This window comes from Vanacampus margaritifer, chromosome 6, assembly GCF_051991255.1.
Source record: "Vanacampus margaritifer isolate UIUO_Vmar chromosome 6, RoL_Vmar_1.0, whole genome shotgun sequence".
Classification (NCBI taxonomy): domain Eukaryota; kingdom Metazoa; phylum Chordata; class Actinopteri; order Syngnathiformes; family Syngnathidae; genus Vanacampus; species Vanacampus margaritifer.
Genome location: NC_135437.1, coordinates 25117683 through 25136769, shown reverse-complemented (window position 1 = coordinate 25136769; position 19087 = coordinate 25117683). Strand labels below are relative to the sequence as shown.

The 19087-nt window shown below is 41.6% G+C and overlaps 1 protein-coding gene across 2 annotated transcripts in view; it reads right to left on the bottom strand.

Moving 5' to 3' along the window:
* znf469 (zinc finger protein 469) overlaps positions 1-19087 on the bottom strand; it is a 71696-nt gene that overhangs the window by 38240 nt on the left and 14369 nt on the right. The window contains exon 1 of one of the 2 annotated variants that reach the window (XM_077569276.1): positions 7432-7667. The exons of the other annotated variant lie outside the window; for it this stretch is intronic. The gene's annotated coding sequence lies outside the window, so the exon portion shown is untranslated. Of the gene's footprint in view, positions 1-7431; positions 7668-19087 lie in introns of those variants that run through there. 2 annotated transcript variants of the gene reach the window in all.

Genomic DNA, 19087 nt, shown 5'->3' with positions numbered 1-19087 from the left:
AAGGTCTTGGCAGATCACACAAGATGATGGCTGTTGGAGAAGAAGATAAAGAGACCGCACAATTCTATTTAAACCTCAGGCAATAACTGATGGATCATCATAACGCACTCGTATGTTGCCAAACGCGCATCAAATCGTTCCGTCAGGGTAAACTTGTTTGTGGAAATAATACTGAGTTTACATTTCCACACAATTGTGCACCAATCATTGCCTATTTGAGATGGAAGACTCTGGAGTGCTTTCCTTTTCCAAAGTGGTGAGAGCGCGTGAAGATCCATTATGTTCTTCATACACACTCTCTCTCTCTCTTTCTCTCTTTCTCTCTGTCTCTCTCTCTGGAGTGCTTCCCTTTTCCAAAGTAATGAGAGCGTGTGAAGATCCATTATGTTCTTCATACTCTCTCTCCCTCTTCCACCCACCCCCCCCCCCTAAAGCAGACTGTATATGTTTGTCTGTGCCAGCTGTGTGTGCTTGAAGCTGAGTGTGGGGTGTATACAAGTGCCTGACAAGACTGCACGGTGTGTAAACACATACTCATAAACAAAATATGGTCCGAAAGCACAGATCCCCTAGGTGTGCTTGACCCCTTTAACCCTGGGCTCAACTTTCGCACTTTTCCTTTGTGTGAGATTCAAAGGACGCCCGTGCCACAACATTTTCTTGATTTAATTTATGACTTTGTACGCAAAAACTAATCTAAATGATCCACAGCTCTGTTTGCATTTCTGTGCGTACGTGCGTCAATATGGACGAGAGTTTGACAAACTGCAGATTAGTGAGAGACCACACATTTCTGCATCCCGGACATCTGCCATTCCAGTGTTTGTAGTAATCTGTGTTGAATTTAAAGCACCACACCTGAGATTACAGTAGAACAACTCTCTGTCATGCCGAAAAGGTGAGGCAAGCAGCACTTTCAAAACAATCAAGACCCAGTTTATACAGACAACTGAAAAAAAACAACAACGCAACAAGTCACTGAAATGCTATGCATCATCAGGCTATTATACTCACTAGGGAGGAGGAGGTCATATGCTGTATACACAGACAGTCTGATTAGTGCATTATCCACAACAGAGCTTTTCCTTTTCTCAGTGCACGAATGCGGAACGGAAATATGACCGTCATCCGCTGGTGCTGTCATTCCAAGTGTCAGCTCACAAAAGGGCCAAGAATCCGATCTGTATTTCTTGAGTAAAGGGAAGAGTTCAGGCTGAAGCTGGAGCAAACATACCCGTTTGAACCGGAAATATTCAGCAGGGTTGGCGCTGAGAGCTGTTTGAAGTGAAGATGCTGGAGAGGACCTGACAAATACACGTGTGTTTGAGGGCCAAACAGAGTTGAAGGCAGAGCTCCCATGGGGAATCTGACAGTAGACCCTGATAGTCTTCTGCTACTGACCATCCACTATACTGACAGTTTCAGTGTTTCACAATAAGTGCAGTCATTGCAGAGAGACCACTCCACCCACAATAAGGTCTTGATTTTATTTGATTTGTTACCGTGAAAAGCTAAATTTCAACTACTTATAAAGTGGTATTGTGTATACATACAATTAGGGATGTTCGATACCACTTTTTTTCCAGACCGATACCGATGTAAGTACTCAGGCACAGACACCGGCAAGTACAAAAACCACTAGTACTTTGATACATACCCCCCCCCCCCCCAAAAAAAAAAGAATAATTGGTTTCCATCCAAATATTTTGAAAATTTTAAGCGAATTTAGTGAAAATGCGCAAAACAAACATGCGACTTGTGCCCATTTTCTTTTTGGGATTATTTTGTGAATATTGAGAGGAGAGGAGACTGCACCATGAGATGATGTCATATAAGTGTGTCTCTCTGCCACAAGACACTCGGCTAAATGTCAACAAAAAGATTAAAGAGGAAGTCAACCCCCCAAAAAATTATTGACAATAATATGTTCTATGCAGCCTCACTAAACAAAATTACAGTATTCTGGGTAATATTGCGTTTGTGTTTTATGAGTTAAGCCGCAACATCCAGCAGTTTTTGTCAATATCAGAAGGTGGCCATTTTGCCACTCGCTGTCTACTGAAAATGACACCACAGTTGCTCATGTCTCAGGTAACAACCAATCACAGCTCAGCTTCAGAAAACAGGTGAGCTGTGATTGGTCGTTGCCTGAGCCCTGAACAACTGTGATGTCATCTTCAGTCAAAAGCAAGTGGCAAAATGGCCACTGCTTCATAACTCATATTCCACAAATGTAATATTAATCAGGATGTCATGTTTAGACTAGTGAGGCCACATCTAACATATTATTGCCAATAAACGTTTAAGGTTGACTTCCCCTTTAATGTTCACTTCTTTAATTCCAGAAATATTTCTTGCCTCCCCCAAACGTACCTTACTTAATTGTGCGCTGTTATTTTTTGTGACTATAATATGCAAGTGTGACCTGCGACGTGGGTCTTGTTATGTTTATTTGCAAAATGTGTTTCCCAGAGGTGGGCATTCCATCAATATTGATGGAAGGTCCATCCATCCGTCAATGACGGATGTCCCATTTTGCTGACGATTGACTTCGAATGACGGAAACATTGATTCATTTTGTTGAGCAATTGACGAATGATGGATTGATGGTTCGGCTTGAAATATTGACGGATTAACGATGACGGAAGGGTCTCCCGATTGTTGGCTCCAAATTCATTGACGCGCCCACCTCTGGTGTTTCCATAGCCAAAATTTGCATTTTCTTTTAACGATATGCTGAAAAATCCACTCCCTCCAAGCGTAAATACGTACTTAAGAACTTTAGAACTTTGTTTAATTTCTCACATTTCCGTTCAGATTAGTCCATCCCTACATACAGTACAGTACAATCGTATACAAAAGGCATTAAAACCTGCCATTTCTTTCAAGTCTCATAAGACAATCTTTCTTTTTTAAATGCCACAGGTATGTTCATTTGCCTATAGTTATCCCCCCAAAATACATTTGTAAATACTTTTTTTTTTTTATCCACTTCGGTGCAAAGTTTCCTTCAATTGACACTTAAAGTATATTACATTTGGATGAAGAAAGCAGGTTGGCTATACTGAACTTTTGACATGTCTGTCAAGCCCTTCAATTAATGTGACCATGCGTCTATGACACAGACAGCTGCTGCCTGCATGACGGTCATCAGGAGCCCTCAACACAAGCTTTCAAGTGGACCTCAGCACACTCCTTTCCAGCCAATTCTCAAGGCTTTCCCTTTAAATAAAGCATGACGTCAGGCTGTGCACAGGTCCACGGGCCCAAAACAAATGTGTCCTAACAATGCCACATCTGGAGTGAAACGGCAGGAGTGAGTGGGGAAGCGTAGGAATGCGGAAGTCTTGAAAAAGGGAAAGCAAGCGTTTAAACTCTTTTAGCTCCAGGAGCCAGGCTCGCCAAGTGTGACCTATAATTTACCGGCGACTCCCCTCGCCCCTCTCTCTCTAAAGGCCTGATCAACTCAGTGTATACATGGAGGCTGCTTCAGTGGCTTGGCAAATCCATTTAGTCTAGTCCACAGGTCCAGCGAGACAATTTAATGCTAAATAAACTCAAAAAAGGGACTGCGTGTGCGCTGGTAATGCTTCACTAACACTGTATCACTCGGCTTGAACATTTCCAAGGAAGTTTTGAGGGGGGGTAAAGAGTTCCATTGTTTTATTTGGCTTTAGTCTGACTTTTCGGTGCGGTTACAGGGGGGAGGTCCTCCTAAAGTCTTTGCGAGCAGCCTGTTCTTGTTGTCACTGTCAGAATCAATCAGAGCTGCTGGGTCTGCAGTCAAGCAGCAGCAGGAGTACAGGAGCAAGGCAAATATTCAGGCCAATTTTCTGCTTTGAGTAAAGCATCTAATGAACACACAGGTTGGAACAGACAGCCAGATTATCGCATAGTGTGACACGCAGACAGTAATTGAATTCATTGTCAAGGATGCAAAGCGGTCAGCAAATAGACACAAGCGTGTATACGGCTTGTACACCTACGCATCCGTTTGCTCCGGTGACGGAATGTGTGTGGAGGTCTCAATAGACCATTTAGATTGAAGGTGTGTGAGTCATATTTGGTAGGATGGAAAATATGCTGAATGTGTTTGAAAGGGTGGACACAGACACAGATAGGGAAGAAGCGGAGGAGTAGGAGGAGGTTGGGTAAAGGGAATGAAATGATGGAAGCTGATAGATTCTCCTCATCTTGAAGTCATGTGTTTTACATCAGCACTAGGATCACAGCGCTCAGCTTTCAAAATATCAATTTCCAATACTATGTGGGCCCAACTCCAGGTGAGGACAAGCAGGTGGCCACCACCAGCAAGAAATGTATAGTAGAAAGTCTGGGGAAAATACATTTCTTGTTATTACATTTTTTAAATATCTTTTTTTTTACTTAAGACAAATATGTACTTTATCGTTACTGTAATCAGTAGAAGTGACAATCTAGTTTTGTGAGATTAACTGAAAATACAGGTCAACGACGGACCAAGATAAAATATTAGAATTATGAATAGGAAGACCAATGCTTTTGTAACTAAAAACAGATGATTTTACTTTGCATATCTACACTCACAATTGGATTCGAGTCAGAACAATCATGATTCCTCCTACCTTTCCGAAATAGAAAGTAGGGATGGGTAAGCGCCAATACTAGGTATGGGTATTGGGTCGATACCAGGCCTTATTTCAAGGTATCAAGTACTTACCAGTATCAGCCGCCCTCCTGTGGACATGTTACTATCAGGAACTACAAATTATTTAAAAAAATTGAGCACTCGTAATGATATCGGTCTGAAAGAAAGTGGTATGAAACACTAATAGAAATATATGCCAACTGTAAAAAAAAAAGCAAGAAAGAAAGAAAGAAAAAAAAGCAATGGAATATATAGATTCACAAAAGCTTAAGGATCTGAGAATCAATTCAGGATGGAAAAAAATCATGTATGGTAGACCAAGTCGGCCAAACTTTTTTACGGACATGACCTGAACACATCACAAGAAAAGCTCGTCTCATGATTTTGAAGAAGTCAGTTCTTTAATTACACTTAAAAAAAAAATTAACATAGCTATACAGCTTAAGGATCAAACCATTGAATGTGTTTATTAATCTTTTCTAATGACCCAGCAGAAGTTCACACATATTTGTACATTTCATGAATGCAGTCTGCTTCTTTTGATGGCAGCTTTGGTCATAGAGCACTGTGCGAAGTGTCTGTAAAATGTTAACGCTAGTGTAGTCGCCGAGGCAATTTTTTGTCGAGTTTAAGTTTAGTCATCCAATAAGAAGCTGAAACCAGCAAATCAAGTCAATATTGGGTGAGAGAAGATAGAAAGTTAGAAGCCTTGACCCTTATTACTTCACATGGGAATTAAGAGAGGAATGCCCTCCATGCTGTTATGTAATGTAAACGACCAGTCTGGACTGTGTCTGCATCTGTATCCAAACTACCAATGAGTCATGCACACACACATACAAAAAAAAGAGAAAAAAAAAAAGAAATCACATTTAGAGTATTATACTTGATACTTCGGTATAGATGAAATGAAAATAGAAAGGAGGATTCATAATAAACAGAATGGCCTCTTGGGGTTGTCTGTCTCTTTTTGACTGCAGTCTTCACACATAGGCCTTCCCATCCCAGAACCCCTGTGGCTATTCCTATCAATCACAGACGACAGGTTTTCTCCAAATCACGCAAGCGTTGATCTCAAAATGTCTGGCAGACTGACCATGGTGGAAGAATGGAGGTGGTGGAGCTGTAAGTGAGTCTAAGGTTACATTAACAGGCAGTGAGACCGCCAGGGGTGGTAGCGGGGTCAGGAGTCACGGCGCACTGGCAAACAACTGAGCCACCCAGCTGGGAAGTCAACAAGAGATGCTTTCCGCTGCGGCCCAGAAAGCCCTGGCAACAGACGATGCTGGCAAACGTGTGTGACAAATGTGCCGTTTGAACCCAATGACGGGGTCTCAATCATCACCAGATGAGGCTGTGACAGAAACTGAGCCGAGAGACTGCAGGGGACGAGCAGAAACAGAAAACGGCGATAATGACGCATGTATTGATTGAGGATTGATTGAAAGCGTCTGGTCTTGTTTATGCAATATTTTATCACCTAAACGATTCTTCTACAAACTCCTTGTTGGTGCCATTGAAACAACCTTTTATGGCTCTAAGGGTGGTCAAATATGATGAGCGCCTGTTGGGAGGAGAATGAGAGAGAAAGTTGCCGTTTATTGGACTGTAATCAAGTAGTTTTTCCTGAGGCTAATGCTGTTGTCCTTTGAGGCTTTATGATCAGGAAACTATTTCATGATGATCTCTTTCTGCCATCCAGTCAAACTTTGACACATTCTGTCTGAGAAGAGGATTAAATAGCAACACACTCAATGAAGTATAGCAAAAATGAATTTTAACTTGTATTTTCCTTCTCTTCAGTCTTGCCTTTATCTCATGCTCTGTACTTTCCTCTCTCTTTCACTCCTGCTTGCCAGTTCTGGAAAGTACATTCACACAGTTCAGCAGTGACACAAGGACCGTCTCCACCATGGCAGACCGTGCTTGTGTTTTTTCAATTAAGCTGGGCTCCTGTACACTATTCATTTGGGAAACCATAATTCTCATGGCCCGGCAGAAACTAATGGAAAGTCACTTAGAGTTCTTTTTTTCCAGGAGAGGTATCGGAAAGACTCGTTCCCTATAAGTTGTTTCAGACTGGCGAGCATGGAGGGTGAAACTGGAATAATGTCAGTGAGGATAGAGGAGGTGTTGATAGGAAGGTCAAGACCTCACTGAGGGCCGTTTGGGGTATAAGCGCACGCAGTGCAAAACGAGCAGGAAGGAGGCAAGTGAAAGGGTACAGATGGATGGATTTCCAGGAAAAAAGTGGACAAAAAGTGGGTTTGTCGCAGACCGGATCTGAATTGGCCCGCTGGGAGGAGGACGTATCCACGGAAATCACATCAAAGCCTGGTGTCATAGAGCTGCAGACAGTACAGACTGTCTTCAGTATACTTTATTTATAGAGATGAGCCTCACACGCCAGGTGCATCTATCTGACTGCCTTAAGACAAACCACTAGAGCACTAATGTAAACATTCAAGCACTTTATGGATCTGACGTACATATACACAAGAATAAAAATAAAGCAGTCATGTCTGGTATTACACACTCCTAGATGGTGCACTTCCTTGCATCAAATATGTGTTACATTAGCATACAAAATGTAGGCGCAGGTAAACACATAGTTAAGACGCATCAGCACTCTCTCATACCAAGTGGAATCATAAACACACGCACATGCGTGCCCATAAAAAAAAAAAAAAGTGGGCGGGACCTGGAGCGGACAGCCCACATGACACTCCAACCCCCACCACAACAATCAACACAGACAGACAGTATGGGAGAGCGGTGCGAGCAGGAGCGGTCGGAACGCTTACCTCAAGAGTTGTGATGTGAAGTGCGTATGAGGAAAAGCCTCATGGCTGGCGGAGCCTCTGCCTCTGCGTGTCTGGCTCAGCTGTGGAGACGGGCGCTGAGACGTGCAGGCAGCGCTGAGCACAGTGTCACTCGGCAGAAAGCAGAGGAGCCGCGCGGATCCCAGGCCCGTCCACTAACACTCTGCCTTCTGAGGATGAAAAGAGAAGACTTCATTACCAGCTGGAGACCACGCCTCCACCCCTCCGCTCTCCCTCCCATCTCTCCCTCCCTGCAACCTCCCCGCTTCCCTTCTCAACTCGCAGCCAGTAGCAAGCGGCCTGTCCCGGGCCAAGGGGGGGAGCAGACTGCCAAAGAAAACCTCTCAGCCTGACACCAGCCAGTACTGTGCCGTGCACACAGAGAGGGGACAGAAAGATGAGGAGGGAGATGGAAAGACAGAAAGATGGCATCCTGCAAGAATCCACAAACTGCTATTTGTTTTCAAAGTTTACATGAGAGAACTGCGTCAGAAGTGTCGCAGCCTCATAGCTCGAAAATGAAGAGCTCGAAAATAAGCATGGATGGCGTGCGTGTGTACGTGCGGTTGAGCTATTAAACGAGCATGAAGAAGAAAAACAGAAGGAGTAGAATTAAAATTGGATCAAGTGAAGATTGCGAGGCAGTGGGGATTCACTTAAGCACGGGTGGGGTGGCCGACAGACACAGACAGACAGGCAGACGGAAAGAAAAGCACAGACACGCTCACTGGGACACATGGAGCAAAATAGTTGATCAGTTTGACAGTCGGAGCCAGCAAAGACGCATTATGGACTTGGGAATGTCAGGACTTCTCCAATTAAGATCACACCAAACGGCGACGACGTCTCTTTCTGTCTGCTAATGTCAATAAGCCCGTCTTGCTCTCACTCAAACTGTTATCGTCATGTCATTAAATTGAAGATGACATCTAGTCTACTGCGTTGAGTGCAAATGCCCTGTTACTCCTAATTCTACCTGCGAAAAAATCTAGGAAAACACCAAATAAAAGAACACTCCGCCCATGTGCACAGTTAAACTTGGTGCCCTTTTGTCCATTTGTGTTTGTCCATCTTCAGATTGAGGAACTGCTCCTCCATCTCATCCCCCCCTGCATTTCTTCAAACCCACGAGAACTTTCTCTCCCTGAAAGACACTACTGCTGTTTACTGTCTATAATTATAAGGGGTTGGGCAACTGCTTCATCCTGCCCCCAGCTACGCCACACACAGACCATTCTCTACCAAGTCTGAGGGTTTAAACCAGGCCATGGTGCCCAAAAAGGGGAGTTAAAGATGAGAGCACGCTGGCTTCTGAAAGAGTACCAAAAAATACACACACACACACAAAAAAAAAAACATATTGATGTGAGTCCGAGAAATGCACAGCAGGCTCTGGACCTCAAACGTCAATTTTTTTTGCTCTAAGTAGAGATTGCCCAAAGAATCTGTGGGAGCTCATTTGCAGTTAAGGTCATGCTCCAGTGCACAACAGAGACTGGACAGGCCTTCATCTTACAGACAATTTGAAAGCAAGACGACCACAGTGAATCGCTAGATCCAATATTCTGCCAGTGTCCCTGCTTGAAGTACTTTTTCTGGAGAATTCCGCCGGCGTTAAAATAACATTCAATGATGTTTTTTTTCGACTGTTCAAATATTGGTAGAAGTAATAATGCTAATAATACACACTTCGTTAAGGTTGCAGTAAGAGTTTAACACAATTCAAAATCCCCTAGAGACGACTTCTAATTTAAGTAAACATTTTGCAGTAGTGGATGAGGCATGGAAGGATTACAGGTCTCTGGCGTTCTCCCACTCTAGCATTAACACCTACACAGACCCTCTCTGTGGCATAATGGTGTCAAATTTACACAGTTCCACAAAGCAGTACTTAAGGTTACGGGCTGCCTTCATTGTAGGTTGTGAAAAGCCCGTTCTGGGGTTGGGGTTTGACACACTTTCATAAATGTGCATGGTATGGATGAGCGAAAAGGGCTGACAAAACCAATTGCCGTTCTCTTTCACAACCAAGATCCAAAAAACAGTCATGATGGGAGTCTTCTGTGGGGTTGTGTGAATTTAATCTGGAGATTTAGTCAGTGATCAGACACAAATCCAACATTTGAAATTGTTGTTTGTTTACAGTCTGCCATGTAAACACAAATGGACTAATATTACTGTGACAATAGTAAATCGATGCAAAGAGTAATGTGAACATATAATGAGACACAATGGAGCAGTAATGAAAGGCTCAGTTACATCTTTAAGCGACATTTTGGATTCAGGTGGGGACGTAATATCACACTCTGCCACTAGGAGCTTGGATGAGCTGTACAGTACACAATACAGTAGGTTTATACAGATGGAGAGGTTTGGCAGCAAACCTTTTACCCAACATCTTGGTGAGACTGTTCTGTTTTGGGGATAATGAATCTTTGTGCTTTTGTTTTCAAAGCTAAGATTACTGTAACTCAGTTCTATTGGAGGAGTGGCAGAGTTTCTTTTTAAAGAGCAAGTCATAATTTATTTTAGGCAGTTCATGGTTTAGAGCTGAACACATACTGTACTGTACTACTGCAACATGTATTCAGGGTGACAGCTTTCATTATTTGTGTTATTTTCCCGCCACTTAAAAAAATCCATAAAAAGTCAACTGAATTCAGTCCAAACAGAGTGAATGTAAAATAAAAAATAAATATACCCTCCATGCATTTTCTATAGCACTTGTTCTTGTTTGAGTCATGGCTGAGCTGGAGCCGATCCCAGTTGACTTTGGGTGAGAGGAGGGAGGTACACCGAGGAATGGCTGCCAGGCAATCAATACAATATAATAATAGTCAAGAAACAAACACGCTGTCACACTGACATGCGCACTTTTGGACAATTCAGCATAACTTAACTTGCATGTTATTTTGAACGCAGGAGGAAGCCTGCACAAGCGTGGGGGAAATATGCAAACGCAACACAGTAAGAGTCTGAACTCGAACCCCGGACCTCAGAACTGTGAAGTATGTAGATGTGCTAACAACTTGCCTACCACGCTATACTTGATCTTGGCTGGGTCTTCATTGTAAATGAGAAATGGTTCACGAATGACCTACCTAGCTAAAGTTTAAGAATAGATTTAGATGCAGTCTTGGTCGATATTATACAAAGCTTGTTTCATCTATGGGGCAAAAACATGCAAACACAACGAGTGAAGATTCAAACCCGTAACCTCTCGGCTGCGAGGAAGACACGCTGACCACTCTTCCACCGTGCTGTCCTGATTAACTCATTCACTGCCATTAATTCATAAAAAAAATAAGAATATTAAAAATTAGGGGCAACAGGCGATTCATTTTTTTTATCGTAATTAATTGCATGACTTCACTAGTTAGCTCATGATTAATCACATATTTTATATCTGTTCTAAATGTACAATAAAAACATTCTAGGTTTTCATACTCTTGTTAAAAAAGTGGAGAAAAAAATGTTAAACTAATAGAAATAGTTCAAATGAATTTTTGACGTCTATAGCCGTCAATGGCAGTGAATGAGTTAAGCAAGCAGAGTTTAATTAGAATCACATATTTTATATCTGTTCTAAATGTACAATGAAAACATTCTAGGTTTTCATACTCTTGTTAAAAAAGTGGAGAAAAAATGTTAAACTAATAGAAATAGTTCAAATGAATTTTTGACGTCTATAGCCGTCAATGGCAGTGAATGAGTTAAGCAAGCAGAGTTTAATTAGAATTGAATGGATAGGTTAAACATTTTGCTGTTTAAATATATTTAATTCTCTTGTTTTTCCATTTGCATAAGTTTCACAATGAACTGGGAGTGAAAAATAGTTTGAAGCAGAAAGTTTTACCTCTTATTATTATTATTTATTTTTTTACTCAAAGTAGTGTTATACAATTGGTTCCTATTTCATGACAAAAGCAATACTTTAAACTAGTGGTTCTTTACCTGGGTTTGATCAAACCCCAGGGGTTTGGTCAGACAGTCTCAGGGGTTTGGCGGAGATAAAGCCCGCTTGGCCATTATTGGCTGCAAGTGATCACGCTATATTGCTTGGCCTATCTGTGCTGCAGAGAATTTGATGCGCTGAGTAGTCGACTTTGGACTGCTGTGATGGTACATCGTGTGACTTTTTGTGACTTTAAATCCATAATAAGATAATATTGGTTCTCAAACCTAAACCAAACGCCATGGACTCAAAACTCTTGCTGTATTTAGTTTAATTTAGCATCCTGAATATGATTCTTGCATGAATTTTACTGTGTTCATTTTGAAGAGCGGTGTGACCAATATGTGCAATATGAATTCACTTGTATAACGGATAGTATGGTGTTGCACAGGGTTCAATTCTGGGGCCACTGTTGTTTTCATTGTATCTGTTGCCCCTGGGCTACGTCTTAAGAAAATTGCTGTGGTTGTTTTAAAGTGCTCTATAAATATTGAGTTGAGTTGAGTGATGGGTGTCGGCGACCTAACTGCATGATTTGCAATGCCAAGTTGAGCAACTTTAGTCCCGTACAAATAGCTATATAGCAAAACTAAAGGAACCCTTCCTTAAGCTGCATGGAGATGGGGAATACAATAACTCAACACTTTCTGAATTCAAGGTGAAGATAGTCAGAGTTGATGAAAAGGCTACTCTCCTTGTTCATTTTGTTCACAGTAAACCCTATACCTATGTCTTGAATTTGAAAAAATAAATAAATAATCATCATATTTTATTTTTCAATAAAGAACGGCTTGATGAATGCACATAGGGAACTGGTATGGTTCATTACCTCCAACAAGGTTTAGAACCATTGCTTTAAATTGTGTGTTTTAGACAGTTAAATGTGTGGGAAGAGTAAGAAAAACTCAATTTAAAAACATTTTTACTTTTCATATGGTCAAATTTTCAACTATTGCAGGTGGAGCTTATCCCCGTATCACAATAAATGGGGGTTCACTAATGTTGTTCTTCTTGGGGAGGAGGGGATGGGGGGGGGGTGAACTGTATTTTGGAAACAGGATCACCTGCTTTGGCTCTGTGCCATGACAGTTGGCGCACTTACAGTTATTCATGTGCGGTGACCTGAGCCGACTCTTTAACGAGACCTCACAGTGCATCTTTGTCTTTCAAGAAGAGATCAAGACAAATGCCTGGTTCTTATGCAGCAATTAGAACAGCCTGACATGCGCGTGCAGTCTCGTGTTTGTCCTGAAAGCTCATCTTCAAATAATACCTGCGAGTTGAGACTGCTGTATGAGAAGCACAGATGGATCAGGGGTCATTTCAGGTCAAGTTGCTGACACACCCAAAGCACCAATGAAATGAAAGGCTTCCCGTTTACTGCAAACACCAAAGCGCCTTTAACTTCCAATTAGGACTAGTGAGAGCAACTACTGTACATACAGTAAAGTGACAACACACTACTACTCATTGGCTGCTAAACCTGAATGATCTCAAATATATTTAATGTTTTAATGTGATTAGGAACAAGCTGTTGTTTTTGCGTTGAACTGCTAAGCCAATCATATTAATCCCTTTACAGTTTGTCCAGTAGTTGCCTGCTCTTGAGTTCTAGGAATTTCACACTCAAATTGACCAGTGATGGGCCAATCACACCGTGGTGTGTCTTTCTGAGCCCAGCAGCCACGAACATATGCTTGCCTCCTTGGGCAAACATGGGGCACCCCAGCCACTGTAGACTTAGCAGCCTGGCGATGTGTACTCGCCCATCCATGTGGACCAGGAGTGAGGATGTTCCCAGGAAGGACCCAGTCTGGCGGTTTTAGGTGAGGAGGGAGTGAGGATTCAGGGTTTTGGCGGAAGAAAAACAAAAGGTTCATATCAAGCGTTTTGTGTTATTTGGAGAGTTTGTCACAAAAATTCAGAATGTGAGGTATTCCTGTCTCTGTCACTGCAATCTCGCACTAGTCAATTTAACCCTGGAGAACCCCTTTCTTCTTTGTAAAATTATGAATTATACATTAAATGACTGCTATAAGTTCACTGAACACCAAAATATATGTTTTTTCAATTTTAACCCTTGTTTTTTGAACTAGCTCAGAGTTGCTAATTTATCAATATATATATATATAACATACTCCTAGGCATTCTGCAACATGATATGAAATAGATTAACAAAAAAAACAAAATTTTACCATCTGATGGTTTGCTGAGAAGATGGTTTTGTGTGGATTGATTTCCAGCTCAACAAAACAGCATGTTGCCAGCCATCTTGTCACCACCACTCTGGCTCATGTAAGTGCAATATTCATCCACTAGATGGCCCCATGCAGGGGTCAGAAGTGGCACTCTGGACTTTTGAAGTAAAATTTGTAAAAAAAAAAAAAAAAGGTCTTTGTTATTTGAGTAGCAGAATTTATAGGGGTCAAATTTGACCCCATGGGTTCTCCAGGGTTAAAAATGATTGCTGTCAAAAATGTCAAACATATTACAAACAAGGTGGGATTAAGGTTCGATAAATGAAACACTGATGCACACTGATGAATTGGGGTGCAATCTAAACTAACACGGTACTAATTAATGGGGGGAAAAAAAGAGAAAAAAAATTACATTCAGTGTTCAAAGTTTCAGTATTATTTATACACTGGACTCCAAACATTTAAAAAAATATATCACGTTTATGCAAGCCGAGAAAAACTGAAAGATCAATTTAGTTAATCCTCAAATAGAATTATAAATACTTTTCTTGATTTGCATATTTGATGTTCAGGCATTTGAAGGAAATAACCACCTATTGTGAAAATCAAATTGTCTGACCGAATGAAATGAATTTGTTCAGTGACAGCATCCTTCTGAGCGAAACCTTACACACTCGCATGCGGTTGCACGATTCAACTTTGACACTAGAATGGCACTCATTAGAGTGCAGACCTCCGTCAAGGCTGACCTAATCTCTCCTAAACATGTCAGTGAAAATGTCCGCCTGACTCAGTTAATTGAATATCCCCCTGGGGACAAATAAAGTTTTCGGAATTCTTTGTAGATGTTGGCCAGGCAACACAGTTCCACTTCAGGCCTGTAGGTGGGGCTAATGCAAAAAACAGGCACGCCACACAGCCCACTCCTGTACGGTCAATGAAATGCAGAGGTATTGAAATCATTTTGTTACTTTGAATTATTAATCACATTTTGTTTTTTGGGCAAATTATGATGTCTCCTTGGCTGGTTGTTGCCATGGATATAATTGAACTTGATAAGACATATCAATTCAAATGACATGACTGATAAATTTGTAGTGATGTTAAAAAAAATTACGGCGATTGTCTTAGCAGATTTCAATTGTATTTTTTTTTTTTGTAACACTGTGATAAAGAAATGATAAAAGGAAAATACCATCCCTCTCCACATTCCATCTTCTTTTGTAATAATCCTGTTTTGCCAAAATGTTATGGAAGAAATAGCTACGCCCGGATAGAGCGTCCATTGAACTGCAGTGGAACCACAGCAAAGCAAACACAGTCATCATCTGCACAAATAGGCCTTTCAAGCCTCCTGACCCCCCCACCCCTTTTGTCCCATCAACACCTCCCTCTTCAGCAAGACCAAAGCCACCAAATCCAACCTTCCTTCTGCCCCTTCCAAATACACAGAGGTGAATGGTGTCTACTGTACCATCTACCTCCCTCTCTGTGGGGTAGCAACAGTTTGACAGGCCTGTATTTATGGTGAGCTGGATTCATGTTGGAATGAATCATGAAAAGCGCCAGAATGATCTCGCTGTATGTTTTATATTGAGCAACTGTGCCAGTCTGCGTGTGTGGCCGTTGTGTATGCAGAGTGATGTTTGTTCGAATAGGCGAACATCCGCATTAGTGACGAGAATTATGATAATCCCTTTAAAGGGTCACAAATTGTGTCTGCTAGAGAGTCCCAAGGGTACGATGTGTACAAAATCCACAGGCATTATTCAAGAAGATTAAGAAGTACATTCTTTTATTTTTTTTTTGTATTATTTTTTTTTTTGTATTTTATTTTTTTTTTTTGTATGCGGGTGAATACGTGTATGTGCGTGCAAGAAGAAGAAGTACATTCTTAAATGTGTAATGTTAGTGCACTCACTGTTGTTTAGGTTACAAAAACAGGGTTTTAAATCACTTGGCCGTTTTTTCAATTTGCATTCTTGTCCGTACTTACGTTGTTGTGATGTCTTGAAACGTCATCAATCGCGGCCCAAGTACTGTTCCAAGTGCAAGTACGCAAAAAGCCATAAGCGTCGAGCAAAGAACGGACGGAATACCCGGATGTTATGCTTCCTGGTTCTGGATACGCTAGCGGGATATGCGTGCTTGGGAAGTATGTTCTTGAGACCGGGCTTACCAAGACCCGACTCGTCTGTGTTCTTGATACTGAGTCTACAAAGTCTACTTTGGCGAGCCAATCTACAGTATTCACATCTGGTACTCACAAAGAAATATACTGATCCATATTTTCTCAGTCAAAATACATGAGCATGTGTGTAATTTAACATCCATCCAGCCATCCATTTTCTATAACCTACTAGGATCGCGGGTGCGTTGCCTGGAACCTATCCAAGCTATTTTGGGCGAGAGGCGGGATACACCTTGGACTGGTGGTCAGCCAATAGGCACTTATAGATGACAAGCTGTCATACTTATTTACACCAACGGACAATTTAGTCTTTATTGAACTTCACATTCATGGGATGTAGGTGTAAACTGTTATTAATTATAACTTTATTATATTTATTTATTTTATTATATATATATATATATATATATATATATATATATATATAAATGTTTATTTATTATTTTATATATTTTATTATTATATTTATTATCATTATTTAATATTATAAATGTTATTATTATTATTACACAGGAAAGCTGAAGCCTTGGATTCAAACGCTTAATCTCAGAACTGTCAGGCAGATGTGCTAACCACAAGCAAAGGTGCAACATAAAGCTACATTGCAGAGTTTAAAATTTTAATGTTGAAGATTTTTCTACATCATGCGTGCTCCACCAATGCCCAAATGAGTACAAAGAGCCATGACTTTTTAATTGTGACTGTGTCTATCAGTTTGTATCTTCCATTAAGTGTGAAGTGCTTGAACACAGTTTCTTGGCGATGGGGAGGGTTGGAATAGTGGAGTGCGACGTCATGCTCGTCGTCCCCGTGGACATGTAGTGTTGTGTTAGGTTGCGTACGACACAATTGGGATGAAAACTGGAAAAAAAACAAGAAGAGCACATCCCAAACTCCAACTTAGACTCCAAGAAAACTGAAAAAAATGAAGTTTATTCAGGCCCTCGTGCTATCACGCGCGCCATGCACAAGCATTTTATCTTCCCTTTATAGTGCAGACCCTCACACGACACAGTTTCTTTGGGGAGGGGAGGAGTGGAGTGGTGGAGGGTGAAGTCATGCCCGTCCCCGCGGAGTAGCGCACACGTGGCGTGCACTTAAGATCGTGCACGTACTCGCACCATAAACGAGCCTGACACAGATGGTGCAGTTACGCTTTGGGCCAGAGGAGGCAGTCGTGAGTAAAAAAGTTCCAAACTCCGTAATGCACCTTTGAAGGATCCTTGTGCAGTTTGTCACCATTTTACTCACGACTGCCACCTTTGGCCCAAAGCGTAACTGCACCATCTGTGTCAGGCTCGTTTATGGTGCGAGTACGTGCACGATCTTAAGTGCACGCCACGTGTGCGCTACTCCGCGGGGACGGGCATGACTTCACCCTCCACCACTCCACTCCTCCCCTCCCCAAAGAAACTGTGGAGTGTGAGGGTCTGCACCATAAAGGGAAGATGAAGAAAAGCTGATAGGTGCAGTCAGAGTAAAACAGTCAGGGCTCTTCGTACTCATCTGGGCATTGGTGGAGCATGCATTATTTAGAAAAAGCTTCAATATTACTTTTTTAAACCGCACAATGCACCTTTAACAGTTTAAGAAATAATGATTACCGTGTTGATATTGAGAGAGATTGTCCTCATAAATCATGGGCGAGTACCGATACTAATTACCGGTTATTCCAACGTATTGGTACTCGGGAATGGCGGCCAATCCTCTTGCAGCTTTTTTATGATCTAGAAATTAGAAATTAGAAGAATAGAAAATTGCCATTAATTTCATGCATTTTTAAGGAGATTTTCTTTCTATAAAATTACCTATCTTTTTTCCAATTGTTATGTATCAAAAGTACTAGTGGTATCGGTATTTGGTATTGGTGACTACTCAAGAGTCGAGTACTCGTACTGGTATCGGTCTGAAAAAAAAAAGTATTAAACATCCTTAATCATCATTGTGGCTGCAGCAGCAAGTCTGTAAGGGCTTGGGGATTTTATATCAGAGGTCCCGGGTTAGACTACAAACAAACGTGTCCAACAATTGAGAGTTTCTAGTGTGCAACACACAAGTACACATCAGAGTGTGAGTTGAATTTCTTTTTGAAATATACCAATAAGTGTAAAAAAAAAAAAGATACATAAAATAAAAAAATTGGGTCGAGTGAGATGGAGCGTATCCAAGCTGACTTTAGGAAGGAAGTGTAGTTCATGTTGTAATGGTCTCCAGTCAATAATAGGGCACATTCACACTCACATTCACACCTGTATGGACAATTTGGAGTCTTAAATTAACCAATCGTGTTTTCCGAGTGTGGGTGGAAGCTGGCAAACCCAAAGAAAACCCGAGCAAGCCCGGGGAGAACATGCACATTCTACACATGAAGGCTGAAACCAGAATTCAAACGCCAAAACTCAGAGCTGTGAGGCAGATGTGCTCACAACTAGGCGACCAGGCTGCCCTTATTAACATTCCATTGGATCTATTTCGATTTTATTTTGCTCTGTAAGCTACAATTTCTATTGATATTTCAAATATGTCCTTTTACTATGCAGATATGACACAGAGCTAGAATCTCAATTTCAATCTATATGTTACAGCGCAGTGTCTCAGCGAGTGCACGGTAACAATAGGAACTGGGGTGAGCCATGGCAGACTTCTCCCTGTCCTTTGCCACATAAACCTTTAATATGAGGCCTCCTCAGCACCAGTCGGCCATTTAAAAAGGACTATACCCTGTAATTGACCTTAAAAATACTTTCCGTGGAGGTCGGCAGCCATGTCATTGGCCCGCGGCCCAAGCAGTGGCCGCTTCTCCCCAGCCTGGAGGAGCCTGGGAAGGCCTCCGAGGGTATATTTAGTGGCCCTGAGTGGAGCAAAAGTTGCAGATAATGCCAGTCTGTGTATAAAACCGCCCTGCCGCCCACGAGTTGGCCTCTAACAGGCACATTTCCCTCTCCCACGGGGATGTATTCCTTGTGGTCAGAGGTCATCCAGATGCAAGCCAGGTAAATATACAAGCACGGGAGATACTGACCACTGTCAATCTCCTTTGTGAAGGTGAGGGATGCCACATTGCAGCGTCATAAATCAGGTGTTGCCAAAAGTATGCATGACAACTAGGAGTGTCCCCTATAGTCATTGCACAAGGTTTGGATAATGTGGTAAACGTCTGTCTGCTGGTGTGCACATTGCATTACAGTGATGTATTGCATTAACATGGTGTCCATGTGCCACCCAGTAGAATTAGAGGAGGAAAAAAAAAGTCATAATTTACCTCACACTATGTCTAATGTCAAATACAGAAAC